Source organism: Theropithecus gelada, chromosome 3, assembly GCF_003255815.1.
Source record: "Theropithecus gelada isolate Dixy chromosome 3, Tgel_1.0, whole genome shotgun sequence".
In the NCBI taxonomy this organism is placed as follows: domain Eukaryota; kingdom Metazoa; phylum Chordata; class Mammalia; order Primates; family Cercopithecidae; genus Theropithecus; species Theropithecus gelada.
Genome location: NC_037670.1, coordinates 164,762,825 through 164,779,972, shown reverse-complemented (window position 1 = coordinate 164,779,972; position 17,148 = coordinate 164,762,825). Strand labels below are relative to the sequence as shown.

Here is a 17,148-nt window from a genome sequence, read left to right as displayed (position 1 = left end):
CCATGCTTCCTCCTTCCCTTCCTGGGTCTTAGCCAGGACAGGGAGCAGTACATACCTGAGTACACAGAGCAGTGGTGAGAGGTGTCGCAGGGAGCCATCTCAGGGAACCCATTAAGATAAAGGGGAAGAATAAACAGAAGCAGATGTTCCTTCAGCCCCAGTCCCCAGCCCACTGAAAAACAGGAAGCTGGGATGGCAGCTGATAAGGGCTGTCTCCAGGGCTGGGCCGGGACTCCTTGGAGCCAGGGGCTGGGTTGGGTTTCTCAGTCCTCATCTCTCCAGGACAGTCTCTTTTTCCTTTTCCTTCATTACTAGGAGAAAGCACAAACACAGTCCCCCATTACCACAAATTATGCAGTTGAGGTCCCACATTTGGGGAAATTGCAAGGGTCAGCCCATCCAGAGTGCAATGGATGAGCCTTGCCCTGGGCAGATCAGTTTTGTGATCATGGTATCTCCCCCAGCAGGTAAGTATCTCTAGGCCAATCTTTTTTCCCTACCATGGGGACAGGCCAGAGGCACTTTACCTCCATATGAATACAAATCAAATTGTATTCACATTCTATCATTAATGCCTGCGGCCACTTGAAATTCAAAAGATGGGGCCAGTGTCTCAATTCAAAAGTTGGGGCTGGTGTCTCAACCTGTAATCCCAGCACTTTGGGAGGCCAAGGTAGGTGGATCACTTGAGGTCAGCAGTTCGAGATGAGCCTGGCCAACATGAAGAAACCCCATCTCTACCAAAAATATAAAAAATGAGCCCAGTGTGATGGCAGGCACCTGTAATCCCAGCTACTTGAGAGGCTGAGGCAGGAGAATCGCTTGAACCCAGGAGGTGGAGATTGCAGTGAGTCGAGATCACACCACTGCAATCCAGCCCAGCCTGCATGACAGAGTGAGACCCTCTCAAAAAAAAAAAAAAAGAAAGAAATTCAAAAGATGTGAACTTCCAAGGTGGAGACTGCAGACATGCACACACATATGTACACGCCACACACATGCATGCACACTATACATGTACATACATGTGCACCCACAGGCACACACATACCATACACTATGCACATGTGTCACACACATGCATGTACACACGTACCATGTACATGCACACACACACACCAAACACACACACGTGCACATACAAGCCCTCATCTAGGCTGAGATCTAAAAGCCCTGCGATTGGCTGGGTGCGGTGGCTCATGCCTGTAATCCCAGCTCTTTGGGAGGCCAAGGTGGGCGGATCACCTGAGGTCCGGAGTTCGAGACCAGACCGACCAACACGGTGAATCCCTGTCTCTACTAAAAATACAAAATTAGCTGGGCATGGTGGCCTGTAATTCCAGCTACTTGGGAGACTTGAGGCAGGAGCATCACTTGAACCCAGGAGGTGGAGGCTGCAGTGAGCCGAGATCACGCCATTGCACTCCAGCCTGGGCAACAAGAGGGAAACTCTGTCTCAAAATAAATAAATAAATAAAATAAAAATAAAAGCCCTGCGGTGACTCCATTCCTCAGTAGTGATGGTTCCCCAAAACGCCACAGTTCACTCTCCATAAAAGGGGTTGTCCAAGCTTAGAGCTCTCTGTGTCTGGCATTTCCCCTCAGTAAAGTAAGGAGTGTGGACAAGGAAACTTCTAGGACCTCTTCCTGTGCTCCAGCATCCTCTGACCCTAAGGGCTGTTTTCAGCTCCCCACCCCTATATCCCGAAGGATCAAAGGAATCGAAACTTAAGGAATTGGACCTTAAGGCTGTGGTGGCTGGGCCGGAGAGGGAGGTACTTTGCCACGCACCTCTGGCATATCATCCTACAGCAGTGTTTCTCTTTCAAAAGAAAAAATTATTGCAGTGGCTCACGCCTGTAATCTCAGCATTTTAGGAGGCCGAGGCAGGTGGATCACCTGAAGTCAGGTGTTCAAGACCAGCCTGGCCAACGTGGTGAAACCCCATCTCTACTAAAAATACAAAAATCAGCTGGGCGTGGTGGCGGGTGCCTGTAATCCCAGCTACTTGGGAGGCTGAGGCAGAAAAATTCCTTGAACCTGGGAGGCAGAGGTTGTAGTGAGCCGAAGATCATGCTATTGTACTCCAGCCCGGGCAACACAGTGAGACTCCGTCTCAAAAAAAAAAAATTATTATGGACCCCAAGCTGACGAAATCTTTAACATGACCCAAATACGTGCATATTAAAACCTTGGTATGAACACCTTGTGTTGTTAGGTAGTCTATCATCAGAAAAGTCAAGCAGAAAGGGAGAAGCCGGGGTGTCACTCTGGGCCCCCAACTTCAGGAGTGTTTCCGTCAAGGGCTGCATATCCCCCCTTGACAGACCCACCATGGCCCGGCTTTGATGGGTGTTCCCTGGGTGCAGGGAAGCCCGACCCCTTCTTCCTGTCCCCATTCATAGAATCCTGGACTGGCCAGGGGCCTAGAGAGATCACTAAGCACCGCTGAAAGGCTGAAGACCAACTTCTAGACGCAGGCACCCCACCCCCTCCTGTCCCTCCAGCCTAGGGGTGGCAGTGACTTCCCGCTGTTGTGAACCTCTGGGCTACCTCACCCTCTACTTTTTGGATCTTTGGTTTATTTGTCCTGGGTCCTAGGAAGGAGGTGAGGCAGCACTTCCTAAGGACGGGGAGTGCAGATGGCATAGGCAAGATGCCTGCAGAGGCTGATCTGGGCATGTGCTCAGCACAGCAGCTGTAAGAGGAAAGCAGGGCTGGGCCAAGGGAGAAGGTGAAATGGGATGCACTTGCCACCAAAGCCTGGCCCTCCATCCCATGACGAGTTACAAAGCCCTTCAGAGTTGTCCTGAGTGGAGGCAGGGGGCTGGGTGTTTGCACCCCTCTCCCCATATCTCACCCCTACATGGCTGAGTTGAGTTCAGGCTGCCCGCAAGGAAGGAGCTACCCCTGGGCCAGGCAGCCCCCTTTGGGCAGGGCTATTCCTGGGAAGAGACTAGCGGTGAACTGTCAGCAGTCGTATCCCAAAGAGGAACCTGGACAGAGGCTGCAAAGTCGGCCACAGCACCAAAGCCCAGCTCTGCTTACTAGCTGCGTGACCTTGACCCAATTCCTCATCCTCGTTTAGCACGCAGTTCAGTTTCCCCATCTGTAAACAGGGAGGCTGTGAAGATTAAATGAGACCATGTTCCCGTAAGGGACAAGAAGCCCGCCCCTCGGCTGGCTTCCCTCTAGGAAGCTGCTGCCAATCGCTTTGGCCAGGATCTGGGACTCTGCTTCAGCCACCTGTATAAGGTGGCAGGGACCCTGTGTGATAAGGTCTGTGCCAAGGTGTGGCCTTCCCTCCTATATCCTGCTCTCAGGGGGTTGGTAGACCTTGCCCTTCTCACTGGCTCCTCCAGCTCTGGGGACAGAACAAGGACGCCGAATCAAGGTCCTCTCAGAGCCTGTCCTTCTGGCCTCCCTCATCCTCCCCACATGAGTACTGGCAGGTTGGGCCCAAGCATGGCCAGGGAAGGGAGAACCTCTGGATCCTGGAGTTCCGAGCCTCAGCTGTGCCATGCAGCCCAGAGCCCTGCCCGGAGTGGAGTGTCAGGCTCTGTGCCGTTTGCCTTTATCCTCTGTGTGTGCCAGTCCCCAGGAACCCCACAGGAAGGAAGCGGTGGAAGAGCCAGGGCAGAATTCCGGCATTCCTGGGTCCCCTAAATCCCACCCTACTCTCAACAGTAGAAAAGATGGGAAGATATAAATAGAAAGCAGTGGGGGTGTGGGGAAGGTCAGCAGCACCCCAAACTGCTTCAGGGCCCCCGGGGACGCAAGGAAACTTGATGTGAGTTGGAAAAGGTCCCTTCTCCGGGTGGACGCGCACCCACGATGTGCAGCTTATCTCACAGACGGCGCCTTTGTGCAAACTAGGAAAAGCCCCCAGCCCTCCCTGTGTGGTTGAGGTGCAGCGCCCAAGCTGAACGAAGTCTCCCCGGGATGTCACAGACCCCGTGCACGGCCAGTTTTCTCAGCACACATGAAATCGAAGGTGTAGCCTCGGGTTCTGCACATTTTGTGTGGCTTACGTGCCAACTGGGACAATCCGGTTATATGCCACAGAGCCCATCTTCGCAGACATCAAACATCTCTCTGTGCCTTAGAGCCTTTGCTGTTGCTCTCTGCGATGACATTCATAGAATCCTGGACTGGCCAGAGGCCTAGACAGATCACCAAGCACCGCTGAAAGGCAGGAGACCAACTTCTAGACACAGGCACCCCAGCCCAGCAGCCTTTTCACCATGTGTGTCCAGCCAGGCTCCCTGCTGCTCTGAGCCCACCCCTGGTAACTCATGTTTTCCATGGACATGGACAACAGCACCCTGCCCTTAAGATGTGTCGCTGTAGGGTGGTGTGGGTACAGCAATGATCAGAGCTGGGCGACCTCAGTCTGCATTTAGCTAGATTTGTTGTATCCACCCAGTGTTGATCCTTATGACTTTTCTTGAAAAAGTGGATATGGCCACAATGGGCCTGCACTCCTTCCTGGTACCACATGGCTGGAGGGGAGTTGTGTCCTCTCTGGTAGCGCCATAGGAGTGGCCATAACCCCAGTCTAATGGAGAAATAGACCATTATGTACTCCAGAGGCTTCCATCCTTCATTTGAATCCTGTATCATTTACTGCCTGTTAGACTTTGAAAGAGCTACTTCTCTGTGCCTCAGTTTCCCCATCTGTGAAACAGGATGATGAAATAATAGCACCTACCTTATGGGATTGCTATAAACATTAAATAAGTGCATATCACAGCATGTAGTACATAATCACTAAATGTCAGCTCTCATAATGACAACAGGCGAGGTCCCCATGCAGAGTGTAGACAGTTAGGTAAAACACCCACAAACATCATTTCCTTGTTTTGATGACCCTCGAATTCCCAGCAATAGATGGTAGCTGGCCTAAGGAAAACCGAGTTGGGAAAGTCAACCATTCCTGTACGAGGCCCCCACCCTGTCCCCCATTAACAAGGCAAACTTCCAGATTGCCAGGGGTTGCGGGTGCTGCCTTGGCTCCTTATCTTGCCCAGCTCAAAACTGTCTCTGAGAAGGGCATGCAGGGACACCCTATGGACAACCAGTCATGCTCCTTGTCAGCAACTTCAAAGAACATTGCCCTATCCCAAGGCCTCCTCGTTCCTCTTCATAAGTCATTAGGGGTCTGTCGACAGCTAAGTGCCCCAAGACTTTTTATTTCCAGCTTGACTCCCGCTTGGGATAATGAGTTCCATGATTCTACCACCCACCAAGTGAAGGAACATTTTCTTTGATTATTCCTAAACATAACTCTCTCAAGCTTTAAGCAGAGCACCCCCTCCCCGGTTCTCTTTAAGGATTTGGTGAATGAGTTCAAGACCACCCTAACCATAACATCCATGATTAAACAGATGTTCCTCCGTCTTAGCCTTTATCTTTCCAAATAGAAGAACCCTTAACACATGACTGCGTTTTTACGGCAACTTCACTATTTCCTTGATGATTTGGTTGCTTCTTTTTTGAGTTTCTTATGGTCTTTCTTCAAGTGTAGTAAGCACACAGGACAGAAATCCCTCTCCAACCACAATCCCTCTCCATCTGACTAATTTTGTACATTTTTAGGAGAGATGAGGTCTTGCTATGTCGCCCAGGCTGGTCTCCCTTATGCCACATTCTACTCTGCTTGGATGAACTTCCAAGCACAAAATGAGAATTTCAGTTCAATATATGCAAATCACAGTCATTGTGTTGAAAAGAACTGGAAAGAGAAGGGATTGGGAGTTGGTGAGAGAAAAGGGTAAAAGCTGTAGGCAGAGTGCTATCAGAAACATTTTTCAGAGAGGTGTGGGAACAATAAAAGCAGGTGAGGTCTTAGAACTCCAGCTCTGCACTCTATCCCAGAGCCGGCACACGCAACTGGGCAGGTATCCCACCCAAAAACACCCTCGAAGAGGGAAGGCAGGGGCTAAAATTCAGCCCTCACCCACTCAATGTGTTCCTGGGTGCTGGGCTACAGCAGCCAGCAATAGTGACCTTTTTTCTGATTTGCACAAAGGCACCATGTGGACCAGCAGCAGCCCTGTCTGTTCCTGCATTGGTCACTATGGGGGCAGCTGTGTCCCACAGACAGACAGGACAGAGAAACCCAGGTCAGAGCTAGGCACTGGGTCCTGATATGCTCTGGATAAAGTTTTCAGTCATTCATCCAGTGAATATTTATTGGGCATCTACCATGTGCCTGGTACTGTATTTTTGTTTCTGTTTTTCTTGAGACAGGATCTTGCTCTGTCATCCAGGTTGGAGTGCAGTGGCATGATCACGGCTCACTGCAGCCTCAATCTCATAGAATCAAGTGATCTTCCCACCTCAGCCTCCTGAGTAGCTTGGACTGCAGGCACACACCACCACATCTGACTAACTTTTTATATTTTTAGTAGAGATGAGGTCTTGCTATGTTGCCCAGGCTGGTCCCGAACTCCTGAGCTCAAGTGACTCTCCTGCCTAGGCCTCCCAAAGTGCCAACACCGTTTTAGGTGTGGAGAAGACAGTAGTGGATAAGACAAACTTGGTTCCTACTCTGAAAGAGCTTTGATTATAGTCAGGGGAAACAAGTTAACAAGGTCAATGTAGACATCACAAGTATCATAATGATCCAGATGAGTGGTTGGCAAACTATTATCTTTGGGCCAAATCTAGCCCTTGGCCTGTTTTTGTAAGCCCCATGAGTTAAGAAGAGTTTCTATATTTTTAAAGGGTTGTTAAACAAATCCAACAAAAGAACCCTTAGGAGGCTCACGAACCCTAATTATCTACGATTTAGTCCTTTACAGAAAAAGTTTGCTGAGCCCTGGTCTAGGTAGTGACTTGCAATGGTAGGGTTATCTAGCAGACACTGCTGGTTGTCAACTGGCTGGATTATCTAGCAGATACTGCAGGTTGTCAACTGGTTGCATTATCTAGCAGACACTGCTGGTTATCACCTTCACAGAACCCACCCACTTCTCCTGAATATATGGCAGCCTCGAGATTTGTGTAGGATGGGGCCTTAGCTGCTTAAGCCTAATCAGGGATCTTTTAGCAGTGACTGGGTGCTGCTCACCAGCACATTTCAGGGATGCACCAGTGAGCATGTGAGGTTTCTCTGGGCTAAATGACTGGTTAGGTGAAATCCAGTGTTTTTCTTTGAGCATGGGAGGCAAGAAACTCTCTTTCTGGATGGGGTGGGATGTGCATGTGAGGCCCGGGGTTGCTGCAGCCATTTTGCTCATGGCTGGGAAGTCAGCCTGAGGATTCAGTGACCCACACAGGGGAGTGCCCAGAGAATCACAGGAAAAGGATCCAGGTCCCCACTGTACCCTAGCTGGAGCCTGATTTTCTTTTGGACTTTTTAGTTCCCAAGCCAATAAACTCCATTCTGTGTTTACACCAACTGGGGTTTCTTGTTTGTTTTGAGACGGAGTTTCGCTCTTTTTGCCCACGCTGGAGTGCAATGGTGTGATCTTGGCTCACGGCAGCCTCCACCTCCTAGGTTCAAGCAATTCTCCTGTCTCAGCCTCCTGAGTAGCTGGGATTACAGGCGTGTGCCACCACGCCCATCTAATTTTGTATTTTTAGTAAAGACGGGGTTTCGCCATGTTGGCTAGGCTGGTCTCAAACTCCTGACCTCAGGTGATCCACCTGCCTTGGTCTCCCAAAGTGCTGGGATTACAGGAATGAGCCAACTCACCCAGTCGGGTTTCTTGTTCTTTTGACCAAAAGCATCTTACCTGACAGAGGTGGTCAAGGAAGGAGGCCGTACTTGAGTTGCGATCTGAATGATGACAAATAACTAGCCATGTAAAGAAAATCTGGAGGAAAAACCTTCTAAGTAGACAAAAAGGCAAATGCCAATGCCCCGAAGTGGATGTGAACAGGGCGGATTTGAAGAGCAGGGAGGCCAGCGAGCCATAGGGAAGATGGGACAGGATGAGGTGAAGGAGTGGGCAGAGTCTTGGTGGCCAATGAGAGCTTAGATTTTACTCTAAACACACCAGGAAGCCATTGTTTCTTTATTGTTTAATTTTTTTTTTTTTTAGATGGAGTCTCACTCTGTCGCCAGGCTGAAGTGCAATGGTGCCATCTCGGCTCACTGCAACCTCCGCCTCCCTGGTTTAAATGATTGTACTGCCTCAGCCTCCCAAGTAGCTGGGACTACAGGCACCTGCCACCATGCCCAGCTAATTTTTGTATTTTTAGTAGAGAGGGGGTTTCACCATGTTGGCCAGGCTGGTCTCAAACTCCTGACCTAAAGTGATCCACCCGCCTTGGCCTCCCAAAGTGCTGGGATTACAGGTGTGATCCTACCACACCTGGCCTGTACTGTTTAATATTTAAACTGACTTTTACTTACACAGAGCAGTAAAGTACACAAAACTTAAGGACACAGTTTGATGAATTTCAACAACACACACACAAACATATACCTCTGTCATCCAGATCAACAATGTTCCCAGCCTCCACAAGCCAAATATGTAATTTAAAATGTCCTACTAGGCATATTAAAGCAATAAAAGTAAAAAGCTGGGGCGTGGTGGCTCACGCCTATAGTCCCAGCTATTAAGGAGGGTGAGGTGGGAGGACTGCTTGAGGCCAGGAGTTTGAGGCCACCTTGGGCAACATAATGAGACCCCCACCTCTAAAAAAAAAAAAAAATTAGCCAGGGGATGGTGGGGCATGCCTGTAGTCCTAGCTGCTTAGGAGCCTGAGGCAGGAGGATCACTGGAGCCCAGGAACTCCTGGCTGTAGTGAGCTATGATGGTGTCACTGCACTTCAGCCTGGGAGACAGTGAGATGAAGAAAGAAGAGAAGAGAAGAGAAGAGAAGAGAAGAGAAGAGAAGAGAAGGAAAGAGGGAAGGAGGGAAGGAAGGAAGGAAGGAAGGAAGGAGGGAGGGAGGGAAGGAAAAGAAGGGAGGGAAGGAAAGAGAAAGAAAGAAAGAGGGAGAGAGAGAAAGAGGGAGAGAGATAAAGAAGGGAGGGAAGGAAAGAGAAAGAAAGGAAGGAAGGGAGGGAGAGACAGAGAAAGAAGGGAGGGAGAGACAGAGAAAGAAAGAAGGGAGGGAGAGAAAGAAAGAAAGAGAGAGAGGGAGAAGGGAGGGAAGGAAAGAGAAAGAGAGAAAAAGAAGGGAGAGAAGGAAAGAGAAAGAAAGGAAGGAAGGAAGGGGGAATGAGAGAAAGAAAGAAGGGAGGGAGAGAAAGAAAGAGAAAGAGAGGGAGGGAGAAGAGAGGGAAGGAAAGAGAAAGAAAGAGAGAGAGGGAAGGAGGGAAAGAAGGGAGGGAAGGAAAGAGAAAAAAGAAAGAAAGAAAAAGAAAGAAAAGAAAGAAGAGAGAAAAAGCTGAAATTAATTGTAATAATGTATTTGACTTAACCCAACGGATCCAAAATATTTTAATACATAATAAATGTTGAAAGTATTAATGATTACATTTTTTCCTTACTGAGTCTTTGAAGTCTAATGTTTGTTTGACACATACAACACATCTCAACTTGGACTAGACAGTCTTCAAGTGCTCAATAGCCCCATGTGGCTAGTGGCTAATGTACTGGATAGCGCAGGTCTAGAAAGCAAGGGCTGATAAATGAAAACAAAGCAAATAGCATCCATTGATAGGAATACAAGTTGTGTAGGATGTAAGCCACTGACTTTGAGTGACGATTTCTTAGTTTTATTTTAGTGAAAATAAAATCAGTTCACACCCAGTATCAGTTCCCAAACCCTAAATTCCCCTAAGGCCCTAGATTACTCAGCATAGGATATTCCTACCACAAAGCGTTTTAGTTCCCCTTTGGGCCCTCTTATGAATAGAGTTGTCATTCTTCACATTCTTAGGCATGATGGACCTCTGAATGACAAGTTCCCATCTGACCAAAAAGCCTCCAATTTCAGCTTTGAGTTATTTCAGACTTTTCAGATGGAAGTCATTTTATATCTGTGGGTTTCAAATCTGACTGGTCATCTAAATCACTTCAGTATTTAAAACAAAAAACATAACACGCGCCCGGGACCTGCTGAATCCCAATCCAGAGATGCGCTCAGTGATGTGTATTTTTAAAAGGCTTGACAGATGACTGTGATGGGCATTCAGCCCTGGGAACCACTGAGCATCATCTGCTTTGCTGAAAAGAGCCAGAGACTTCGTCAGGCACCATAGCAGAGACACAGCAAGGCCCCGACTGACAAATCCTCTAGGAGCAACACTCCTATTAAAAACGTTGTAGCCTTGGCCGGGCTCAGTGGTTCATGCCTGTAAACCCAGCACGTTGGGAGGCCGAGGTGGGAGGATCACCTGAGGTCAGGAGTTCGAGACCAGCCTGGCCAACATGGTGAAACCCCATCTCGGGCGGATCACGAGGTCAGGAGATCGAGACCATCCTGGCTAACCCGGTGCAACCCCATCTCTACTAAAAAATACAAAAAACTAGCCGGGCGAGGTGGTGGGCGCCTGTAGTCCCAGCTACTCGGGAGGCTGAGGCAGGAGAATGGCGTAAACCCGGGAGGCGGAGCTTGCAGTGAGCTGAGATCCGGCCACTGCACTCCAGCCTGGGCGACAGAGCGAGACTACGTCTCAAAAAAAAAAAAAAAAAAAGAAAAAGAAAAAAGAAACCCCCTCTCTACTAAACATACAAAAATTAGCCCGGTGTGGCGGCCGGCACCTGCAGTCCCAGCTACTTGGACTCCGGAGGCAGAAGAATCGCTTGGACCCGGGAGAAGGCGGTTGCAGTGAGCCAAGATTGCAACACTCCAGCCCGGGTGACAGAGCGAGACTCCATAAATAAGTAAATAAATAAATAGTAGCCGTGGAAGGGCGGGGAGGGAGGTGTTTATTTCCTCGTGGCTGGGATAATGGCAGTGGTGGAGATATAGGCTTCTTGGGTGCAGCCTATTTTAGGCAGGCCGAGCCCAGTCCATGGAACAGGAAACAGTATCTGCAGGTGGGGGATCAACATGAGAGAGGACCACGGGTCTCAAGGTGGCCTGAGGGTGTGGGTAAGGAGGAAATGCACAGTGAGTAACCCGCCCGCCTCTACACACATTCTATTTTTCACTTCTGGCGTTTCTGGCAGTCAGTGGACTCTCTTAATCTTAAGGCACGGTGTGTAAGAGCAGAGCAAACCTGTGTTGCAAAGGTTCAACCTGAAAGAGCGTGACTGAGGGGAAATAAAACTCACCTAGTCCTTCTGGATTTCATTTTAATCACTGGGTGTGCCCTTGGCACCAGGATCATAAAACACACCTGGTTTCCTTCCTTTGATGTATTTAAAGAGCCCTGGATTTGTCGTCGGGGCACCTGAGTTCCAGTCCCAAACCTGTACTAAGCAGCTGTGCCACTATGTGCATAGGATTTAACTTACCTAAGCCTCACTTCCCCTGCTGATAAAATGAGTAATCAAACCTATCTTATGAGTTACAGTGATGGCTGGGTAAAGTAACGCATGGGAAAGCAATTTAGAAACGATCAAGCGCGACACAAAGGGAAGACCACCGTTAACAGAAAGGAAAGTGACGCAGGACACAGAAAGCGGGAGAAACCCTTCGCAAGCTCCCAGATACCTCACCTCTACCCTCCCCCTGTCCTCCCTTCCCCCTCCACCCGCCACGGCAGGGGTCTTACAAACAGCAGGCGCTCTAATCCGCCTAGGCACACACCTGTCCTGGGCTGCTGGAAAGACGCCCCCCGCCCCCCTAACAAACACACAGAAGTCTCCGGGCCGGGACACCATAAACGTTTCTAGTGGCAAGTCCTCACGGCCCGCGGGCTTCCATTGGCTCGGGAACACCCTCAGCCTATTTTTCATTGGCTGGCTGCTGCTGGGATGAGGCGAGGCAGTCTCAGCCGAGGTTCACAGCTGAGAGTCACTTACGGTTGTGTGCCCTTTCCTGCCCATGTCCCCGAAGCGGCCGGGAAGCCCCACCGCTCCCTACGCGCTCCCTGCGCGTCCCGGCCGCGCGCCTGCAGATCCTGCCCGCCCGGCAGCCGTCCCGGGCCGGGCAACAGTAGCCTCGGCTCAAATCGGCCCCCTCATTGCCCAGTCCCGCGATGGACATCTTTCTGGTCCTCAACCCACAACTGAGCATCACTTCTCGGGTCACGAACGCGAGCTGCGCCTCTGTCACTTTTGTCACTCAGTCCCCTTCCTAACTTCCCCCACCCGCAGGTTGAAGGGTGCGGTGGCCTCCTGGCTCGGTCCCGAATAACACTGGAGTTTAAGTGCACTGGGCCCCAGTTGACAACCAAATAAAGTGGAAACACGTGCGCACCACTCACAGAACGTATTTCCACTCCGCAGGAGCAGCACCTACGGCCCCTACGCCTCCCAGCTCCGAGCCAGATAATCGGCCCTCTAGGGAAGCCGCCGTCCTTTCCCATCGGGCTAAGTCATTGCTCCCCGGCCACTTCGGGCGGCGACCCCCGCGGCCCGGCCCGCGCGCCCCGACAGCCCCTGCCACCAGGACCAGCGGCGGCGGCCGCGCACGGGACGCCCTTTCCCTGGCGGGGCGGGGTGGGGGCGGCGCTGCCAATCGCTGCGCAGCGCACGTGCTGCACGTCTGCGCATCCGGCCCCGCCCGGGGGGCGCGGTGTAGGGTTGCGGGGGCGCGGGGCGCCGCAGAGGTGTGGACGCGCGGGGGTCGGGGGATGCGCGCGTTGCGGGATGGAGTGCGCGGTGCTCCGGGCCCGGGGGAGGCGAGAGCGCGCCGGGGGGCAGTGTCAGCGCCCGGGGGTGGGGAGTGCACAGAGATCTGGGGGTGGCAGGGGACGAGCGCGCCAGCGGGTACCACGGGGGGACCCGAGGGCCCACAAAAGGGTCAGTCCTCTGCGCCGCCCCCCTAGGGGATTGCTGAGCGCCGGGAAACTCCCCAGCCGGTCTCAGCCTGTCTCTGTCCCTCTCTTACTAGAAACTGGGCCACAGCTGGTGGGCGCGGGCCCGCTGCCCTGCACGTCCACCGCCGTATCAGCCCAGGGCCCGCGCCCGGAGGCCAAGGAGCCGGAGGTCAAAGGTTGGTCTCATGACACCTGTTCAGGAGTAAGCGGGTCTTTGTTTGAGGGCCCTCCTTCCGCCACCCCCACCCCCCTACCCCACCTCCAGCCCAGAAGAGGAGTATTTCAGGTTGCGATTGTCAAACGGAATCATCACATGTGTAAACTAAAGGGCGGAAGCCCAGGAATCAAAACAGCCGTGGCGTGGTCTTGACAGAGAGCAGAGAGGAAGAGAGGGGTGCCACCTGCTCAGGGCCAGACGCCGTTTGAGGGCGCGCCCTGGGAGCGGCGCTTCCTGGTGCTCATTAGTGTAAGGGTGAAATGGGAAGGCAGCAGGGCCGACTTGCTCTCGGCAGAGCGACATTTTCATTATTGGGTGTGCTGTTTGGGCTCCAGAGAGCTCCACGTCCCAGCGTGGAGGCCAGTTTGATGTAGCTGCAGCGAGCTGTGAGCTCCTGGAGCTGTTTCGTTGTTTACCCTCCTTGAAAGGAATGCTGTAACAACTTCCGGAAGAGGAGCCCCTTTGAAGTGTGGGCAGGATTGGGGTTCCTCTGACTTCACGTTGTCTCGGTGGCCCCTTTGATGTGGTGACAGGGCTTAGCAGAGACTGGCTATGGGGAGTCAAGCGCCAGTCCAAGGTCACCTCCACCAGGACGGACATATTGAAGGGCAGATTGAAACAGGCCAAAACAAATCTCAAAATTTTCCATTTCCTGGTTTGTTCATTTTTTTCATTAATACAGTACGTACTTCTCAAATGTATCATTCGATTCTTTATGCCTATGAAATGACATTGGAAAACCTTGGGTGAAAGTGCTATACCTACATTTGTCTTGTGTAATCCTCACAATAACTATTAGGTGGGTATTGTCCCCACTTTATAGAAGAGAAATTGAAGGCCTAGGGTCACACAGCTATGTGACTGAAAGCCTTCCTTCCTGAACTGCTCCTTCTCTAAAAGTTAATTGGTTTATTTAAATGAGTCAAACCACACAAAACAGATGAGTGTCTGGCACACGGTAAATGTGCAATGAACTGTTGTACTTGTCACCCTTTTTTTTTTTTTCCCGAGACAGAGTTTCAGTCTTATCACCCATGCTGGAGTGTGGTGGCACAATCTAGGCTCCCTGCAACCTCCGCCTCCTGGGTTCAAGCAATTCTCCTGCTTCGGCCTCCTGAATAGCTGGGATTACAGGCTCCCGCCGCCACACACAGCTAATTTTTTTTTTAAATTTTATTTTGAGATGGAGTCTCGTTCTGTCACACAGGATGGAGTGCAGTGGCGTCATCTTGGCTCACTGCAACCTCCTCCTCCCAGGTTCAAGTGATTTTCCTTCCTGAGCCCCCTGAGTAGCTGGGATTATAAGCATGTGCCACCACATCCGGCTAATTTTTATATTTTTAGTAGAGACAGGGTTTCACCATGTTGGTCAGGCTGGTCTTGAACTCCTGACCTTGTGATCTGCCCGCTTCGGCCTCCCAAAGTGCTGGGATTACAGGTGTGAGCCACCGTGCCCGGCTTTTTTTTTTTTTTTTTTTCGTATTTTTTAGTAGATACGGGGTTTCGCTGTGTTGGCCAGGCTGGCCTCGAATGCCTGACCTCAGGTGATCCCTACATCTTGGCCTCCCAAAGTGCTGGGATTGCAGGCGTGAGCCACTGCGCCTGACCTCTTGACAGTTTTTATTACAAATAAGAAGCCTGAAAATTCTCTATATTGCTGTGGCAAGTACTATAAGAATCTTAGGCAGCAGGTCTTGAAGAACTGTTTGAGAAATGTTTTAGGGTTTTGCTTCTCTCTGGTTAGAACCATCTCCAAATGGTATTGGAAGTGGAGTTCGTAAGTCACATGCTTTCAGACAAAATATACAATGTCTTTTTCTAGAGATCCACTCCTAGGCTTTATGTTCCTTCCTTTCCCACTGTAAAACATTGCAAGAACAAGCTGCTGAGCCCTCGGCTGGGTGCTTGGGTGTCAGTGACTTTTAAATGGAATGGAATATGGGTTTCTGTTTTTGCTTTCATTTTTATGGCATGGGTAACATAACTTGACTTTGTCTTTAAAAATTTCACAAAACAAATCAACAGTATTTACTAAATCACTTTTTAAACATGTTTTAAAAGTGCTGCTTTTGCGTTGAAGGATGTCCTCCCGAAGACCATGCTGAGTTAAGAGACTAATAGGAATCGTGTGAGTGAGGCAGAGTGGGATGAGGGCTGTTCCAGAGACAGATGTGCCCTGGGAGACCAGGAGGAAAGGAGGCAGGTTGAGCTGTCCTGTTGGTTGTTAGCAGGACAGAACCAGGAGGATGCAGAAGCGTTGATAGCTGAGATGCACAGCACAGCCCCAGTGGGGGCTTCTCTCTTTTTTTTGTTGTTTTTTTTGAGACAGAGTCTTACTCCGTTGCCCAGGCAGGGGTGGAGTAGCGCCATCTCAGCCACTGCAACCTCCGCCTCTGGGGTTCAAGCAATGCTGCTGCCTCAGCCTCCCAAGTAGCTGGGATTACAGGCACCTGCCACCACGCCTGGTTAATTTTTTTTTGTATTTTTAGTAGAGATGGGGTTTTACCATGTTGGCCAAGCTGGTCTCGAACTCCTGACCTCAGGTGATCCACCCGCCTTGGCCTCCCAAAGTGCTGGGATTACAGGTGTGAGCCACCGCGCCTAGCTTTTTTTTTTTTTTTTTTAATTACAGACAGGGTCTTCTTGTGTTGCCCAGGCTGGTCTTGAACTCCCGGGTTCAAGGGATCCTTCCAACTTGATCTTCCAAAGGGCTAGGATTACAGGTGTGAGCCACCACGCCCAGCCCAGGGGGGGGCCTCTCTTTTGTGTCAAAGGCGATTTGGGGGTCTAGCACAGCCAGGCTTTGCTCTGGACATGATGCAATGAAAGAAGATAACAAGCAGTAACAACTGGTAATAGTAAAATAGTAACAAATGGTATGTATTGAATACCTACTGTGTTCTAGGCACTGTGCTAGGAGATTCACATGCTTTATGTCATGTAAGCCTATGATGTGGGTTACTATTATTAGTCCCACTTTACAGGTAGGGAAACAGCCACAGGGAGGTTAAGTTGTCCGTTACCCAACTAGTAAGTGGCCCCATGAGCAGAGGACTCAGGCTGCTAGTGTACTCAGCCGCTGGAGGATGATCTTTTTGTGCTGAGATTCAGTTTACAAGTTCTGTTATGGGGGAAGTTGGGGGCTTCCTGGTCTCTGTCTAAGGCAAGCTTGTCCAGCCCATGGGCTGCCTGCGGCCCGGGACAGCTTTGAATGTGGTCCAATGCAAATCTGTTAACTTTCTTTAAATGTCGTGAGCCTTTTTTTGTGTGTGATTTATTTTTATTTATTTATTTTAGTTCATCAGCTATTGTTAGTGTATTTTATGTGTGGCCCAAGACAATTCTTCTTTTTCCAGTATGGCCCAGGGAAGCCAAAAGATCGGACACCCCTGATCTAAGGAGAAGGAGCTTTTGGAAAGGACTGGCTGGATCGGTGGCAGAGGGAGAATGGATGGGGCTCATCTAGCGAGCAGGGATCTGTGCAAAAGGAATCAGGACATAGGCACAGTAGCACCACAGGGCAACAGGTGTTAATGTGGGGGCTGAGGGGAGGGAGCAAGAGTACCTCTCAGTGGGTGTGTGTTCAGGGAGAAATGAAGAGAGTTGGGGCTGTCGCAGAGTTGAATTGGGAGCTCTGGGAGCAAGTGTACCTGTCAGTATTATAGGAAGGCAGCCATGCTGAGACACAGGACCTGCAGGATGGCCAATTTGTTTTACAGTATATGATAATAACACTCCACAGTTTTAATAGTTCGATGGGCTAAATTGTCTTCCTCCTACTGCCACTGCCCCCTACATTGCTGAAGTCCTTACCCCCAGTACCTCAGAATGTGACCTTATTTAGAAATACGGACATTGCACATGTGATTAGTTAAGATGAGTTCCTACTGGAGTAGGGTGGTCCCTGATCCATTAGGCCGGGTACAGTGGCTCCTGCCTATAATCCTAGAACTTTGGGAGGCTGAGGTAGGAGGATCAATTGGGTCCAGGAGTTTGAGACCAGTCTGGGCAACCTAGTGAGACCCCATCTCTACGGAAAATACAACCTTTTAAAAAAACTAGCTAGGTGCAGTGTCATATGCCTGTGGTCCCAGCT

General features: G+C 50.4%; 1 non-coding gene across 1 annotated transcript; it reads right to left on the bottom strand.

Annotated features, from left to right (window-relative positions):
• Nucleotides 1–312: 312 nt before the first annotated feature.
• Nucleotides 313–475, bottom strand: LOC112622000. Its single transcript, XR_003118908.1, has one exon. It is a non-coding gene; the product is annotated as a U1 spliceosomal RNA (small nuclear RNA).
• Nucleotides 476–17,148: the final 16,673 nt, after the last annotated feature.